General features: G+C 47.0%; 1 protein-coding gene across 3 annotated transcripts in view; it reads right to left on the reverse strand.

Annotated features, from left to right (window-relative positions):
- Positions 1-17,445, reverse strand: part of GSS (glutathione synthetase) — a 912,719-nt gene that overhangs the window by 562,618 nt on the left and 332,656 nt on the right. The window lies entirely within an intron of this gene.

The raw sequence follows: 17,445 nt of genomic DNA on the forward strand, positions 1-17,445 counted from the left end.
TTACAAGTCTTTCAAGCGGCTCCAGTCTAGTTTGGGGGAGGTAACGCAGCGCGGCGCGGTCTCTGCTCTCATGCCTTGGCAGCCTTCGCAGGGTGGGAGGGGGAATGGCCTTGCACGTATTTCACAAAGGTATCTTCCTCGTGTGTTGCCGATTTAGGTAGAGACATCACAAACATTTGAACACTCTATAATACTTATTCAAAATATTACAAAACATGCATTTAAACTTTGCTGGATGTGTCGTGATTATACCCAGTCGGAGTACCTTATTCATACATTATATTTTTACAAGTGCAGTATTTAGTTATATGCATATATATTTGCAGTAAGTGAGGTAGAGTTAGGGTTGGTGGAGAACATAGAAAGTAACCCGCCACTTGTTCGTGACGGTGGTGGCGCATGTGGGGCCTAGACATGCACACATGACATGCGCCTTCTCATGCATTCTTCACATGGGCCCTTTGTATGGTTACATTCGTTTTCTTGTGTCCTCTAGCAGCATTAGTTCAGTTATGGCACGAGCCCATGGGGTGTAAGTTTTCCAGTCATATACGTAACAAACAGATTCCTGGTGCATGCCGTTATTATTAGTACCCAACTGCAATGGTATATGCTCACCATCGCTTATATCATGGGGGCATGATCTCTTGTAATTATACATCTTACAGGCTTTTTGTAATCTAAGGGATTTTATGAGAGAAAAGCATCCTTTGCAAGTAGTCTCAACATTAATATACAAAGATTGTCTGGCATATAACGACCATTTTACTGTTCTTTTCATTTGCCTAGGCCTGCTGGCCGGGTCATGCTGGGAGCGATGATACACTGCGGGAGGTGAACTGTTACAATGTTAGTGTATTACACTAGCTCATGTCCGTCTTGTTCGTGGGAACGTGCTCGCAGCGGATCTGCCAGGGTGCTGCGGCAACAAGGATGACTGAAACCCTCCAAGGGTGGGGGCCGCACTACAGTGTGCTGAGCTCACACCATCTTTACCAGACAAAATGGTTTCTGGGCCTAGCTGGATTTTAATACATGTGGGCAATTAATACGTGTGGGCAATGTCTCCAGTGGGTGAACCCTCCACCACCTGGGCCCGGGTGGCATGAGGGGACGCCCGAGAGAGCCATAGCCCTCACCTGGGGAGAAAATGCAGGCGAGGGGGGTCCTCCTGGACCAGTCCTCCCCTACATTTCCCCCCTTTCGTTACTAAAGTAACAAATTCTTCAAATCTTCTATCCTCCTACATTCTGCCTCGTCCATCACCGCCTCATCCCATGCAGGAGTTCCTTTGATGGGCATCCATGCTCTGCACACCCCCCTTAAGCTCTCACCTCTCCGGGCATATTCATCTGGGGTACACATTAGATATATGCACCCACCATCTCCTTCCAAATCTACCCAAACTTCCTCATACCATTCTAGTATACGGGGCTCTTTGATGGTGGTGTGCCACAACTTATCTACAATATCTTTATCGTGGTATATAGGCACCAGTTGGTACCTGGGCGAGTTATCTATCCCTGTTTGTACTTGTGCTTCTTGCATCGTTTTTATTGTACCGTGTGAGTTGCCCATTGTCACCATCATCATTGCACCATTTGGTACTGCGTTAGCACAAACTCGAAGACCCACCTGGCACAGGCAAAAAAGTAGAAGGAGGAACACAACAGCTGGTATTAAAAATTTCACAGTTGTTCCAAGCCATGAGGGAACCCAGGAGAAGATGTTGTCGAACCATGTACTCGCTTCTGCTCCACCTTCCATTTTTATTTTTTCTCCTAGGTTGTGGACTGCTTCGATCACATGGGATAGGGAGCCATTCTCTGCGTCTTCAGAAGGTACGAAAGTGCAACAGGCACTTCCTATTTTTCGGCAAACACCACCGTCCATCGCCGTCAACAGGTCCAAGACATACCTGTTTTGCATGGTCATTAGTCGTAAAGCTCTTAGTTCCACTTTAATTATATTAAATCCTTCTTCGGTGTCGTTTGCCAGCTGAATCTATTCCCAGCGTGTTATCTGGAGCTATTTTGCGTTTGCCCTTGCTTGGACACTTGAGACGAGTGAGGCAAAAAATGTTTCTGCTGAGCTGAATAATCGATACTTGTCTGGGATCTGAGCCAATAGTTCTGATGATGCCTTTGATATGTAATTTGATGCTCGTTTGTTACGGGTCAGCACTTCTCCCTTGCTTCCAGAAGACAGGACATACATTTGTGTCTCTGCAGTTGGTTGAGCCACACTGTGCATGTGTTCCTGTGTCCCATCGACGTGGCTTTCTGGTATCACCATTAAGGCTGAGTGCAGAGTGGCCATTGAGCAGCTGCCACTCCATGACTGGGGGAGGTGTAGGTATGCCTGTTTGCCACACACCCAGTACGTGTCCATCAGGGCCGCTGTCCCTTTCCTTAGGTCTGGGATGGTGAGGGTCTTGTTGCAGTTCTTGTTTGTTCCCATGGGGGTCCTCCTTTCTCCTTTAAAGCACAGTTTGTAGTCCATTTCGCTTTGCAGTTTGAACGGTTTTTCAATGGCAGTTACCCAAGTTAGTTTTGAAATGTGTTCTCTCCATACTGGTGTACAGGTTTCCTCTATCCACTGCAATTTATCCGGTGCTACACCTTTTAGTGCTTCCGCTTTGCACAGTACTTCTTCATCCTTCCGCTTGTTGTCGGAAAAAAGTGTCCCTTCTATTACAAAAAATGGTTCTTTCAAACATACCACTCCTGCCGCTTTTGGGTAACACGTTTTCTCGTTCTGCAGCATTTGAAAAGTCACATCGTGTGCCTGGAAGGTGTTCTTAATCCTGCACAGCGTGAGATGAAGGAGACATTGGGCATCCACAATAGGCAACTCTTTGGGTAGCAACACTTTGGGTGTACCTGATGCATGAGGGATGAGGGAACAGACATAACTCTCGTTTGTAGTCTGTTTAGCGGTGGCACTCATGTCTGCATACCACTTATTTGTTTGATGGGGGTGTCGTGGGTCTTCCATCTCATCTAGACCTAGCCCATAGTACTCATCGTACTTTCTCCTCCCTGCTTCTCTCTTTCGTCTGTTGTTCTTGTTATTCGTGTATTTCCCACCCCCCTGGGCAGTGGACAAACTAGACCCCCCTCTTTCATTCCCGCCCCCCTTGGCCCATTCGTCATATAATATTTCGTGCATTGCTAGTAACTTATCGTTTTCTTTCCTGACGTTATCTGGCAGATTGTTTTTTGGGATGGGGGCAAGCTGGCTGGTGGGGGTGTTATACAACCATGATATGGCAGACGGGTTTCGGTCATTGAGACTGTGGGCATTGTAAGTGGATACCCCTGGTGGAGACACTGTGTTGCTCTGCATTCCACCTTGTGGCTTTTCTCTTTGTGAGGTCACAACACTGGATGGTGTGGTATGATACCCCCACACAAGTTTAGTTCCGTCCCATATCAAAAAGTCACCTTCCCTGGTATTGACCCCTGCAGTTGCATTGGGCCCGGTGGTACTGTTAATTGATCCAGTAGTGTTGTTACTCCCTCCCCCCTCGTACATCTCGATAGAGATGAACGCTATAACCCAATATGTAACCAGGCCAAACATGATCATAAAAAACAATGTGATGCATACTGATAATCCACACTCATACGAATATCTACATCTCTCATATACTAATTCTCTCATTCTACTAATTCTATCCGTTGCAGGCTGCCCGTTAGATGCCATGGAAGCTCCTGTTTGAGATATAAAAGTGCATTAAGTGCATGCATGTAAACGTTTTGCTGGCACCATCTGTGCCAATACATTTGACGGGGAATGGAAGCGGGTGGGGATGCGGGGGAGGGGTATTCACAGACAAGGGTATATACAAGCTATAATATTATTATTTCATTAATTACATACCACTTAACAAGATAAAAAAAAGAAATCCCTCACACACATTTTTTTTTTTTTTTTTGTAATATCCTTGTCAGTTATTATTTGCATTTAATTCCAGCGCTGACATTATTCCATTCAAGTCCAGTGCTTAATCACACACTCACGCAAGTCGATATTTAGACATCCTACTCATTTGCATCGTTTGCTGTTGTCTGTGCCTCATCTATCTCCTATTGTACATTGGTGTATGCTTTTCGTACGTCGGTCAAGTGCACCCAGTACCGCAAGCCCTTTACCTTCACTGCTGTGGGCGTGCAAAATACTACCTCGTATGGACCATGGAATCGTGGTGCATTCCACCGACGTACAAAGCTTCTAACATAAATTGAGTCACCTGGCATCAGCTGTAGCTGTTGCTCTGGCTCCGTGACAGATCCTGTTACGTTTCCCTCTTCTCTAGTGAAGGGTGGGGACAGTTGTTTTGATATGGCGCGCGCTGCTCTTGTTAATTTTCTTAGGTAGTCTGTGAACTCATCTCCCAATATTGCGGCGCTTCTGTGAGCATCTGAGTGTTCGCGCAGTGGAGAGTGTGCTGTGTTCATTCGTCTCCCAGTCACGATCTCGTGCGGGGACAAATGGTGGTCTTTACTTGGCTGATTTCTTAGTTCAAATAGCGCCAGGGGTAGACAGGAAATCCAATTTTTCTTCAATGTGAAGCATAATTTTGATAACCTGCCTTTTAACAGGCCGTTCATCTTTTCCACTACGCCATTACTTTGGGGATGATAAATCGAACATAATTTATGTTTTATACCCAGTAGTGTGGTCACTTCCTTGAAAAGTTCATTCACAAAGTGAGAGCCGTTGTCTGAGCGAATTACGTCACAAATTCCCCAGCGCGGGAACACCTCCCTTACTAGGAACTTGGCGGCGCTTTTGCCATCAGGTCGCACGCAGGGTCCCGCTTCCACCCACCTTGAAAATGGGCACACCACCACGATCATGTACCGCGAGCCATTACACCTTTCCCCCATGTCTGCATAATCTATATGTAGTTCTCTGAAGGGGCCGATGGGTTTTGGAATTGTTCCCCGGAGTGTGCGTAATGTCATTCCTGATATGTATATTTGGCATGTTGTACATTCCAGTGCTAATCGAGACACATGCTCCTGGAGACAGGGCACAAACCATTCTTCCTGTATTTCTGCTGCGATGTGTTGTTTGGTATTATGTGCAGGGAAGTGTAGCTGTTGAAATGCTACTTCTAGTAACTGTAGTGGCATTACCACTTTTCCTGAGTTATTTTGCCGCCATAATAGGTCTGTTCCTGATTGGCTGCATCCCCGTTTTGTCCACGTTAGTTTTTCTTCTGCACTAGCTCCTTCCTGTAATTCTAGTATTTGTGATAAAGACATCATGTTGTACCCTTCTGACAGTTCTTCGGTTGTTGTGTTCTTGATCATGAACTCACCTGTGTCGTATTTCTGGAAATAGGAAGCCTCTTTGGCGGCAGCGTCCGCTGCCGCGTTTCCTAAAGACACAACGTCCGTGTTGGATGTATGGGCCTGGCACTTCACTATTGCTACAGCAGTAGGGTTTTGTAGGGCCTCTATTAATTCTTTTAACAATTCAGCATGCTGTACTGGTGTTCCATCTGCCCTTCTGAATCCCCTACGGCCCCATCTTGCTAGACCTCCATGTACTGTTGTCGTCATGTAAGCTGAGTCTGTGTATATTGTTACTGCACAGCCTTTCGCTGCATGTAGTGCTTCTATGAGCGCAATCAGTTCTGCTGCCTGTGCAGAGTAATGTGACGGGAGGCGGTACTGTACTAATGTTTCAAACTCACCTTCCTCTAATCTCACTACCGCCATGCCAACGTGTTTTTCTCCCGTGTCCATATCAATTGATGCGGACCCATCCACAAAGTACACTTCCCCCTCGCTGAGAGCGTTTTCACACACCACTGTGTCCTCCCCTCCTTCTCCTGTGTGGGTTGCGCAGTCGTGATTTTGCATATCCTCCAATGTGCACGCTTCTGTAATGAATGTGGCGGGGTTCACTGTTTTGCATCTCACTATGTGGATGTTGGCGCTGGACAATATGATCTCGTATGCTGTTGCCCGCTGTGTGGTCAGTGTGCTTTTCGATCTTTCAAGTATTGCAAATAATGAGTGTTCCACGAACAATGTCACAGGGCATCCCATTACTATTGTGGCACTTTTCTCAATCGCGAATGCGGCTGCTGCGAGCGATTGTTCGCACGCGAAATGACCCTGCATTACGGCATCCAAAGTACCACTATAGTACGCCAGGGGCTTGTGTCCTAAGGATGTTTTTTGTGTCAGTACCGCTGTCATAAGTGTTCCTTTGCAATGGGAAAATAGGTAAAATTCGTGTCCATAATCAGGGTTTGCTAGTACTGGAGCGCTTGAAATTAGCTCTTTCAGTGATTGAAACGATATGCTCATTTCTTCTGACCATTTTATTTTTCCATTCTCCTGTTGTGCTTCTTTGAGTGCTTGTAGGAGGGGCCTGGTGTATGCTGCATAGTCTAGTATCCATGCTCGGCAATAATTGCACATCCCCAAAAATTTCTGCATGTCTTTCACTGTCGTGGGCTCTCCTACTGACCTTATTGCCTCCACCCTGTCAGGAATTATTCTCTTTCCATCTTTTGATATGAGCTGTCCCAGGTATAGGACCTCAGTCAGGCAATACTGTAGCTTCTCCTTGTCTACCTTGTATCCTTTGTTTGCTAGTAAAGTCAGGAGAGTTGTTGAATCTTTTCTACATGTTGCTTCGTCTTGTGCACACACCAATAAATCGTCTACGTACTGAATAATCGTACTCTCTACCGATAGGTTTCCCAAGTCTTCATGCAATATGCGGTTGAATATGCTCGGGCTCTCACAGTATCCCTGTGGCAGTCTACAGTGTTCATATCTTTTTCCCCCCAGTGTGAACGCTGTAAGATATCTACTCTCTTCTGCCAGAGGTATTGAGAAAAATGCGTTTTTCAAGTCCACTACTGTAAAATGTGATGCTGCTTTTGGGATACTGCATAGTATTGATGCAGGGTTCGGGACTAGAGGGAACTCTTTCTGTATTACATCATTGAGGGGGCGTAAGTCTTGTATCATCCTCCAAGACCCCCCTTTCGTTTTTTTGATTGGATAAATACATGTGTTACATGGTGAGTTTGAAGGCACTATTATCCCTTGTACTAGTAGTGCATTTATCGTTTCTTTTATCCCTTCTTCAGCCTCACGGGACAATGGATACTGTTTGACTCGGGGTAAGATAGCTCCTTGTTTTAGTTTTATTATCACAGGTTGTACTCCATGCAGCAGCCCTACATCATGGGGGCCTGTTGTCCATAATTTGTTTGGTACCAACCTCATGTCGTCATCAAAAAATGACGGTGGTGTTCCTACCACTGCCATCAATTGGACGGGGATCTCTCTGGCTTGGATCAAAAGGTCACAGGGCATCGCTATTTCCATTACTATTTCACCATCTGCTTCTGTGTCTGAAAAGAGATCCTCATCTGTTACTTCGCGTAGGGCGAGGTTGGCGTTTGTACACAGCACGGTGCGCCACTCACATCCTTCTCTGTCCATTCCAATAACAGCGATCCGTTTCGTTGATACCTGCACAGCGTGCAAATCCAACGACACCACTGTTCCTGGTGCTGCATTTGGACACACTATGGGGCGGAAGAGGAATTCTGCTGGAATCCTCCAATCCATGCTTTTTAGCTCTGGAACTATAAGGGCCAAAGTCTTTAGCCCTTCAATAAACATCTCTTCATTTTGTGGCAGCCCTCGTATTTCCTGTGTGGTTGTGTAGGCTTGCACTACCAACATTGCACGCAAGGGGCATATCCCGGTGTAGAACACTATTCCTCCTTCGGTAAATGATATGGTCATGTTAAGTTTACTCATAAGGTCCCTCCCCAGCAAATTTATCGGGGACTGTTCATAATACAGTAAGGGTGCCCTTACAGTCTTGCCCCCTACGGTTACATCCAAAACTTCTGTGTAAGGAACTTCAATTACAGCCCCAGAGAACCCCTGCGTCTCTAACTTCCTGTTAGATAACGGGAACCGGCCCTCCCTGACACATGATTTCTCCGCTCCCGAATCAACCATGAATACAAATTGCCTGTCTCCTATCTGCGCCCCTACCAATGGTTCCTCTGCTGCACTGTGGGTGGTAGATAGAACTGGACACGCAAGTGTTCTCTGTGGGCTGTCCTATGCGGGGTGTCTCATCGCCCCCCTTCATTAAATACGTTACCTGAGACCACTGACATGCCGTTGTAAGGTGCTGGTGCGGGGGCCCCGTTTGCTGCTGTCGCGAAAGGGTTGCCTGGTGTATATTGCATGCTGTCGTTGTTAGGCATGTTTTGTGGGTGGTTCTGTGCTCTATACTGGGCTCCCTGTTGCTGGCCGGCATTACCTTGGCTTGGGTTTCTTAATTGTTGTTGCCCCATTGGGAGGCCATATGGGCTTCCCGGGTGGGGATGGCCATATTGTTCTACCTCTTGGAACCCGTTATTGGGTCTGCCTCTGCACTCTCTGGAATAGTGCCCCCATCGCCCGCAGTTCCAGCAACTTCCTTGTGCACCTCTAGGGCCCTGCCATCCATTTCCTCCCATTCCCCCATGCCCCGTTCCGCCTCCTCTTCGGCCCCTGTACCCACCTCTTCCCCCTCGAGGGGTCCACTCTTGCCACTGCGGACCTCCACCTTGCTCTTGCTCACTCCACTGCCGCTGTCCTGTTCCCGCCCAATTAGTTGCCATCCTTCCTTGTATTGCTATCAGCCCCTCCTCCTCGTCCTCTCCCTCCCTGCTGTGTGGGAGTGCAGCTACTGCTGCTGCGACCTTCACCAATTTTGTCTGTACTAACTTTGCTTCGTCTGCCAACCTTTTCTGTGCCACCTCCTTCTCCCTCTCCTTTATCCTTTTACAATGGTGTATTATTATGCTTTGGATTTCTGGCCATCCCTTCGCTTCAATGCCGGCAATCTTGTCGAGCGCTTTCTGCACTTCCTTGGGGAGCCCTCTTTTTATAATGAAGTAAAATAAAGATGTCGATTGATACCAGGGTGTGCCCGTCTCCGCTCTCCACATCTCTTGAACCCGAAAAATGTAATCCATAGCCTCCTCCCCCTCATTCATAGTACATTGCATCACCGACTGCAAGTCCGGCGTATCTGGGAATGTTTCACGCAAGGCGTCCCACACCCTAGCCCGCACTGTGTTAAAGGAGGCCCCATCATGGCGGTCACAATCTAACGTAACTCCTGGGAAACTGGCTTTAACCCATACTCTTTCAGCCTGATCGCCCACTGCTGATACGAGTAGACTTTTCACATCCCCTACAGCTAGGGGTACCCCAGCAGTATGTTTTTCAAAGGCGTATATCCACTTACTTGCCCCTCCTGATAACGGGGGCAATAGCTTTAATAAGTTGGCTTTGTCCATTTGTGCCCATGGGATATAGTTAGGTCTCCCTCCTCCTCTGTGTATCAACGGAAGCTGTAGCTTTCCTTTCTGTATAGCACCCGGACCCGATTTGGATGCTGATGTTTCTAGTGATGCCATTTTTCCCACTCGGTTCCTTAGTCGTCCCGACCACTCGTCGTCCAGTGTTCTCACTGAACATGTGCCATCCCCTCCTTCGCTTCCCCCTCCCACAGCCATGCTCAACCTGTCACTTTCTTCTAACTCGTCCCCAATGTCGCATAGTAATTCCTCTCTATCCCCCATAGGCCTTTCATCATTGTCAGGATCTCCCTCATGTGCCTCTATTTCAATTATTCGGGTTGGTTCTTCCTCAATTCTGAACAGTATCTCGCCTTTCTTCCACCCCTCTTCGGGTCTTCTTGTCTCGCCTGGCGCTCTAGACGTGCGCCCTGACCTAGTTGCATTAAGTGCTGTTTGTCCGCACATATCTTTTATCCTTGAGAGCTCATCTTTTGCTATTGAGAGTCTTGACTGTAAATCATCTGTAAGTTTCTCTATGTCCACCCTTTGTGTACTCGCCTGGCCTCGCTCCCTTGTACTTTCATATGGTGGGGGTGCAGTGGGCCTGTGGGGTGTAGTGGTTGTCGGGGGAGGTACATACGTTGGATCACTGTATCCTTCTGCGGGTACAGGTTTTTTCAGTATCGGGTACAAACTTATTACCTCTATTGGTGGCGCTACACTTGGCAATTCTTTGATATCTTTCTGTATCATCAGTGGATTGTCTGTAGTGGATGGGAGGTCAGTATTTAATGCTGGTGCTTTAGGCGGTGGTACCTCTTCAAATAACCTCCAGAGGTCTATTATTTCCCTCCTATTTTGCAACTGTTTTCCTTTATATTTCAAGAAAACGCATGTGACCACCATATCCAGAACGCTTTTATCAAATGACCCTCCCTCTGGCCATATCTGGGGTAGCCCCTCTCCCTTCAACTCAGTTACCCATTGGTCGTGATATTTCTTAATCCGCTCTGCGTACCCCGGAAGACTTTTACAAATATGTGATAAGGGTGTTTCTGCCCCCATTTCAGTGCTCTCCTCGTGCTTATTTGTCTCTGTGTGTCTGCAACTACAATATGAATGTAGTATCAATATTATTTTTCGTATTCTACTTCACATTCACTGTTATGCTCGGTTGGGCTCTCCCTCCCTTGACTATTCAATACGAACCTGACTGTACACAGTTTCTACTTTGTTCTCTTTGGAGTACACATACAAGAGCAACCCATCATTTATTTTGACAATAGCAACCCGGAAATCAAAAGGCACTCACTCACGTCACTGTATCACTGTTGCCTTCAAAAAAGTTTCATCCGGTCACACTTACCATGACCATTTGACAATTATGCTTTTATAGCCGTTTTACACATTCGCAACCTCAAATTGTCCCCTGACACATACGAGGTGCACACACCTCTTGGTAACACTCAGTACACCATTCACGCTGCCCTCCCTTTCCTCCCTAGCCGGCTGTCCCTGTCTGTCTTACTTAGATAGATGAATGCGCATACGCATATATTTATATGTTTTAACCTGCTCTCCCCCTCCTAGTAGGCCCCCCTTTCTCTTACGTTCTTCCCAAGTTCGTGCTAATCTTGGTTTTTATTCTCCCCCTACCCTTAAAGAAAAAGAAAAGAAAGAAGTAGTAGCGATCACTAATATATTCTCAGTGTCCCCTTTTGCTGAACACTTTTATCTTATATTTCACTTCGTCATATATTCCCAGCACTAGTCAATATAGCACTATGCGGCGCCGCCTTCCACCCCCTTTCGGAGCTAGGTTCCCGTCACTTCTATCTCTTATTCACCTCGTAATCCTAATGGCCATATGCAAAGAAAAAGAAAGGACATTTTAGAATGATCTTTAGTATATCTTCGTACCCCCTTTTCATTCCCTGTCCTTCACTTCTCTCCCCGCTCCCTTTACAATCGCTCGCACTCGGTACTCACGTGCCCGTCTTGAACCGATAGTCTCCGAAACTGGGTCCGTCCAGGCAGTGTCGCCGTCAGCTCAACAGTCGGCCCCGACTCCGGCGAGCGGTACTCAAAGGGGATTTTTCAACCGGGATCCCGTACCCTTTCTCTATTGAGTGCGCACTTCTTAGTGTACCGGTCGCCGTTGGCGGGCAGCCTCCCGGAGCCGGCTCACCGTGCGTATCCCTTTTCGACCGGAGATTCTCGTGCCAAAAGGGGACGGTTATAACGAGTTTAGGAAGAAATAATATCACGCTATCGGGGTCACCACTGAAGGCAAGCGCCCCCACACAGCACGATCCTCCCCGCAATGAGAGACAATGGGGGACTCTCCCAATATGGGAATAAGGCCAAGACAGAGTGCGGGTGAGCGTAAATGGGAGTTTATCAATCAGAATAGGGCATGCAAAGGACTCTGCAAACTCCGAGAGCGCTCTGTCCGACAATAGCAAAGACAGGCGTATATATTTACAAAAAACGTCATAAGAACCTACACACTATAGGGGGCACAAGTTCATGGGGATTGGGTGGCGATGACCAACTATAGGTGCTGCTGTGATGTGGTTGGCTTTGGCTGGAAGACGTCACTGGGCAGCCTCGTGGGTTGGGCTGGGCCTGGCAGGATGGCAGAGTTCATCCAGGCGGTGTTGTGGGGCCATCGCGGCCAGTGGCAGAGATGAATGTCTTTTCCTGACTTGTTAGCCCTAAGCCGTGCACACCGCAGTCATTCAAACATTCTGGTATTATCTTCTTTAGTAAATCTTTCAATAGGTTATACAACAGGTTAATGCAACACAGGAGGAATGTACCTTGTGAGGGGTCTGGAGGTAATACGTCAGGACATGGTTACCAGTGTCCTGTTGACCGGGGCCATAGGTCGAGGGGCTAAGCTTCGGGGCCTGGGACGGGCGGTACATGTCTTACTGCCTTGTTAGAAGTTGTTATGGATGTTCTGCTGTGTGTTGTCAAAGTTTTGGGAGTCCTGATTGCACAGGGCCATAAGTCTGAGATGGTCCGGTGGGTTGTGAGGTTTACAAGGGGGCGCGTGTGTTCAGGCAGAGGTTTACTGCTGTGCTGTAAATAATGCAGGTGGCGGGTGGCGGCCTTGGGTGCTACAGAGGGGGTTACAAGTCTTTCAAGCGGCTCCAGTCTAGTTTGGGGGAGGTAACGCAGCGCGGCGCGGTCTCTGCTCTCATGCCTTGGCAGCCTTCGCAGGGTGGGAGGGGGAATGGCCTTGCACGTATTTCACAAAGGTATCTTCCTCGTGTGTTGCCGATTTAGGTAGAGACATCACAAACATTTGAACACTCTATAATACTTATTCAAAATATTACAAAACATGCATTTAAACTTTGCTGGATGTGTCGTGATTATACCCAGTCGGAGTACCTTATTCATACATTATATTTTTACAAGTGCAGTATTTAGTTATATGCATATATATTTGCAGTAAGTGAGGTAGAGTTAGGGTTGGTGGAGAACATAGAAAGTAACCCGCCACTTGTTCGTGACGGTGGTGGCGCATGTGGGGCCTAGACATGCACACATGACATGCGCCTTCTCATGCATTCTTCACATGGGCCCTTTGTATGGTTACATTCGTTTTCTTGTGTCCTCTAGCAGCATTAGTTCAGTTATGGCACGAGCCCATGGGGTGTAAGTTTTCCAGTCATATACGTAACAAACAGATTCCTGGTGCATGCCGTTATTATTAGTACCCAACTGCAATGGTATATGCTCACCATCGCTTATATCATGGGGGCATGATCTCTTGTAATTATACATCTTACAGGCTTTTTGTAATCTAAGGGATTTTATGAGAGAAAAGCATCCTTTGCAAGTAGTCTCAACATTAATATACAAAGATTGTCTGGCATATAACGACCATTTTACTGTTCTTTTCATTTGCCTAGGCCTGCTGGCCGGGTCATGCTGGGAGCGATGATACACTGCGGGAGGTGAACTGTTACAATGTTAGTGTATTACACTAGCTCATGTCCGTCTTGTTCGTGGGAACGTGCTCGCAGCGGATCTGCCAGGGTGCTGCGGCAACAAGGATGACTGAAACCCTCCAAGGGTGGGGGCCGCACTACAGTGTGCTGAGCTCACACCATCTTTACCAGACAAAATGGTTTCTGGGCCTAGCTGGATTTTAATACATGTGGGCAATTAATACGTGTGGGCAATGTCTCCAGTGGGTGAACCCTCCACCACCTGGGCCCGGGTGGCATGAGGGGACGCCCGAGAGAGCCATAGCCCTCACCTGGGGAGAAAATGCAGGCGAGGGGGGTCCTCCTGGACCAGTCCTCCCCTACAGGAGTCGGAGGGGTCCAAGACGAAGACATTCTCGAGGAATACACGAGGCACGCCGAGTCTCTGAAGCAAACACTTTTGCGGAAAAAACAGAACTGAGGCTACGGGCGCCGTGCGTCCTATTTATAACATCCGGTGACGTCGCCCTCGACAGAGGCCTTCGAGGGACATCGACCGACATCTGCAATGCAGGACACCCTCTGCCGAAAAAGTTTCCGAACTACACAGCTGTGGACATTACATGTGAAAGATGTGGAATACGTTGGAGGACACAATCCATTCGAAGGGAAGGACCTGAACTTGGCAAGGGAACTCTAGGATGCAACTAGTCCCTTCTCAAGGACACCAAGCTCATACACCCATTACGGATTAGTCTCAGGGGTTCCATGCAGAGGGCAGGACCAGGGTGTTACAAACTGAGAGAACAGCCCAAGGGGGAGGGACTATACAAACCCAAGCACCATATCAGATTTGCACGGTTCAAAATTGCTGGGAGCTATTTAGCTCCTGGTAATAGCCAAGGGGAGCCTAGTTTGCTTGAAACCAACAACTACCAGGAGCTCCTTTTGACTCCTGTGGCAAGTGCTGCCATACATACCTAGCTATTTGATTAACTGTGTATGTTTGGGAATATATAATAAGGAGAATAAAGAACACACCAAAGGGACATTTGGAGGATATTAAATAATATAAAATGGAAAATATGGACGTTAAGATTTGCTGCACACTGTCCCCCAGGAGTAGCTCCTGCCTAACTGATTATGCCCGATACCCAGGAGCTGGTTTTTGCTTCCGGTCGATAAAGGCCAATTTGGATCCCTGGTACTGTATACCATTCTCTGGTATTACTGACCTGACAACAGTCGTATGGATTTCTCATGTTATTTTTGGATAAGTAAACCTGTGGGTTCTGGTTAAATATGCTATGCTGGGCATAGATTTGAGAACCCTATACTTTAACAATTGAACTAATGGTTTTTTATTTTATTTTTATGTTTTCTCCTGTGTTCCTCGTATTGCAATGCTATTGGACTTGTTTTCTTGATCCTCTCCAATCCTCCCCTTTGCCAACCCTAATTTTTCTGTCTTTTATCTTATTGTTTGTTTCACTGCTTCAATTTGGGGTATGATGTTATAATGATTTCGCAATCGATCATTACTTATATGTATTATTGCATTTTTTCTTAAAGGCGGTAGGCGCCCTGTGCTGCCCTATGAAATGAAAGTTGGACTTCCAGGCAGCAGGTACAGCCCAGCGAAGAGGAAGCAGGAAAGTCAGGCTTGGGGGTGGCTCTGCCGGAAACCCTCGCCCGGCGACCTGCCCTACATGTGGTGAGTGGGGAACAGCGTGCATCCCTGCATTTCTCCCCGGGCTAAACTTGGTCCCGGGTGAATTGGGAGTAGGGGGCTAGCCTGCAAATCCATCTTTTGCCCAGAGGGTGGTATATCAAACTGTTGGCCTGGTTTAATGGGCATTTCGTAGGAGTTACCGCCTGTGTAGCGGAGACAAAACCTGCAAATATCACTCCCGGCGGCTGGCTGACATTTGGGGGTATTGCGCATGTATGCAGAGCTGCCTGTGAAAGGCATTTACCCTAATCCTTTCTCCAGAAGATATTTCCTTTTGCTTTGTAGTGGCGGCAACGCCGTGCAGGTTCCCCCCTGGCTGGCCGTGGGAAGGGGTAACAACAGACATTCAAAGTAATATAGTGCAACAGGTCGCAGAGAACTATGCCGTACTGCATTTAGACAGACATTGGATTAGGTACACGATCATTTTGGTCAAAAATGAAAACTGCAAACCAGGTGCTTTGCTGCAATTTTCAGCAATACATATTTGAATAAGGCTTCAAGCACATGCCCGGTGGTAGGAGGAAACAATAGTCCTATCCTAAACAGTCTAATCCTCAAGTGTTTGGCAAGGCGTTCGGAAACAACATTGCCTGCTGGTTTATCGGTGCTTCAGCACTTTTTGGTCCCTGCCACTGAATATCTAGACATGGCTGGATCTAAAGAAGACTTTACCAAAAGCTTTCAGGATTTTCAAGAAAAATTCTCTGCATCTTTCGAGGCACAGTTTACCTCCTTCACTTCTGAAATTAGGCACTCACTCGCTGACTTTAGCAAAGAAATGTACTCTGTAGGGGAGCGCGTTGATACAAATGAGCGAGCAATTCAAGACCTTTTGCATGACAGCAAGTTATTGGATATTGCACTTGAACTATCAAGTATCACACATAATTTGGAAATTCGATACAAAGGTCCAGAAAATCAATCCAGGAACTCCAATATCCGAAACAAAACCTCCCAGAATTGGTGTTGGATCCTGAATTAAAAGATGCTAGAATGCAGATTTTCGTAGACCGCATTGCTGGTGAGGAGCCCACGGTTCCGTTATATCGGGTCCACAGGACGGGACAACACAGAATTACATCCAGAGAAGAGGGTATGGCGTTGCTTCAAATAGAGTACGATGTAGCTACAGGAACAACGGAAGGAGCTGAGGCCACAATGGGACACTGCACTAAACAGACTTAATCAGGTGAATGGTCTTCAACCAATCGACCTAGAAGAAAACCCAAACGGTGTGCAAAAGGAGGATTGAGGACACGTTTTATGGGGCCTAGCCCTAAATCCTCAAAGTAAGGTGCTGCAAAGTGACATCGTGGGGAACTGTCAAAGAAACGGTAAAAGGTACAGTTAAACATACCAGAGACAGAGTGTGACATCCTGGAATCTATCTGCTTTGGTAGCAGATGGGGGTGTTCGGACACCCTGCCCTTAGCCCTGGAACAGAAGGTGATTTACGGCTGGTGGTTCTTGGCCCATGTAACAGTAGGTTCTGCAACTCACACCAGGGGACATTCCGAGGGAGGGTCAGTTGGGGAGGGAATGTTTGTTGGGGGGGCAAGGCGTTTGTGGGAAGGGGTTTCCGCTGTGCAGGGATTGTTTTGAGGAACAGGAGGCACATTTATCAGCCCCATGGTGAGGTGATTAAAGTGCACTTCATTCAAGTTTTGTTCATTAAACATTAGAAGGCTTAATACCCCGCTTAAACGAAGGAAACTTGAAGGCTTGTTGAGGTGCCACCAACCAGATTTGTTGGCGTTTCCAGAAACCCATATTCGGAGTGAGGACAGACGTAGATTGCGTCTGTACCAGTACCCTGTTATTATACAGAGGAATGCTGTGGGGAAGGTGACCGGTGTGCTTCTAGCAATTGGGCTGGAACCCAAATCAAAAGTATAGCATGCACAAAGAGGGCAAATATCTATTTACAATCTTACAATTAAGTTACATTACATTGACGGAGGCCACAATATATGTTCCCAATACAGTTCAGGAATGTTTTTGGAAATTTGCTCTGGGACAACTAGAATCCTTCAGGGAGGGGGAATGATTGCTTTCAGGTGATTTCAATATGGCGTGGGATCCAGCTCGAGACAGCAGTACAAAGACACGATATGCCCAAGATCCCCCCTACAACAAAAATATTCACAACTGGCCCTAGGGGATGTTTGGCTATCTCTTAGGGGAATGGATAAAGGGTTTACTTTTTACTCGTATGTGCCTCATTCATTCTCACGTATAGATTACACCTGGAGCTCTATCCCGCTGTTAGGATGTATTGCGCAGATTACAACTCACATGATAAGGCTATCAGAACATGTGCCAATAACGTTAGATCTGAAGGTAATCAGACTCTGGGCGTGGAGATTTCCATCGGAATTATTGCGAGGCCAAGTTTTTAGGGAGAAAATAGC

This window comes from Ambystoma mexicanum, chromosome 3p (genome assembly GCF_040938575.1).
Source record: "Ambystoma mexicanum isolate Mex_15411 chromosome 3p, UKY_AmexF1_1, whole genome shotgun sequence".
Classification (NCBI taxonomy): Eukaryota; Metazoa; Chordata; class Amphibia; order Caudata; family Ambystomatidae; genus Ambystoma; species Ambystoma mexicanum.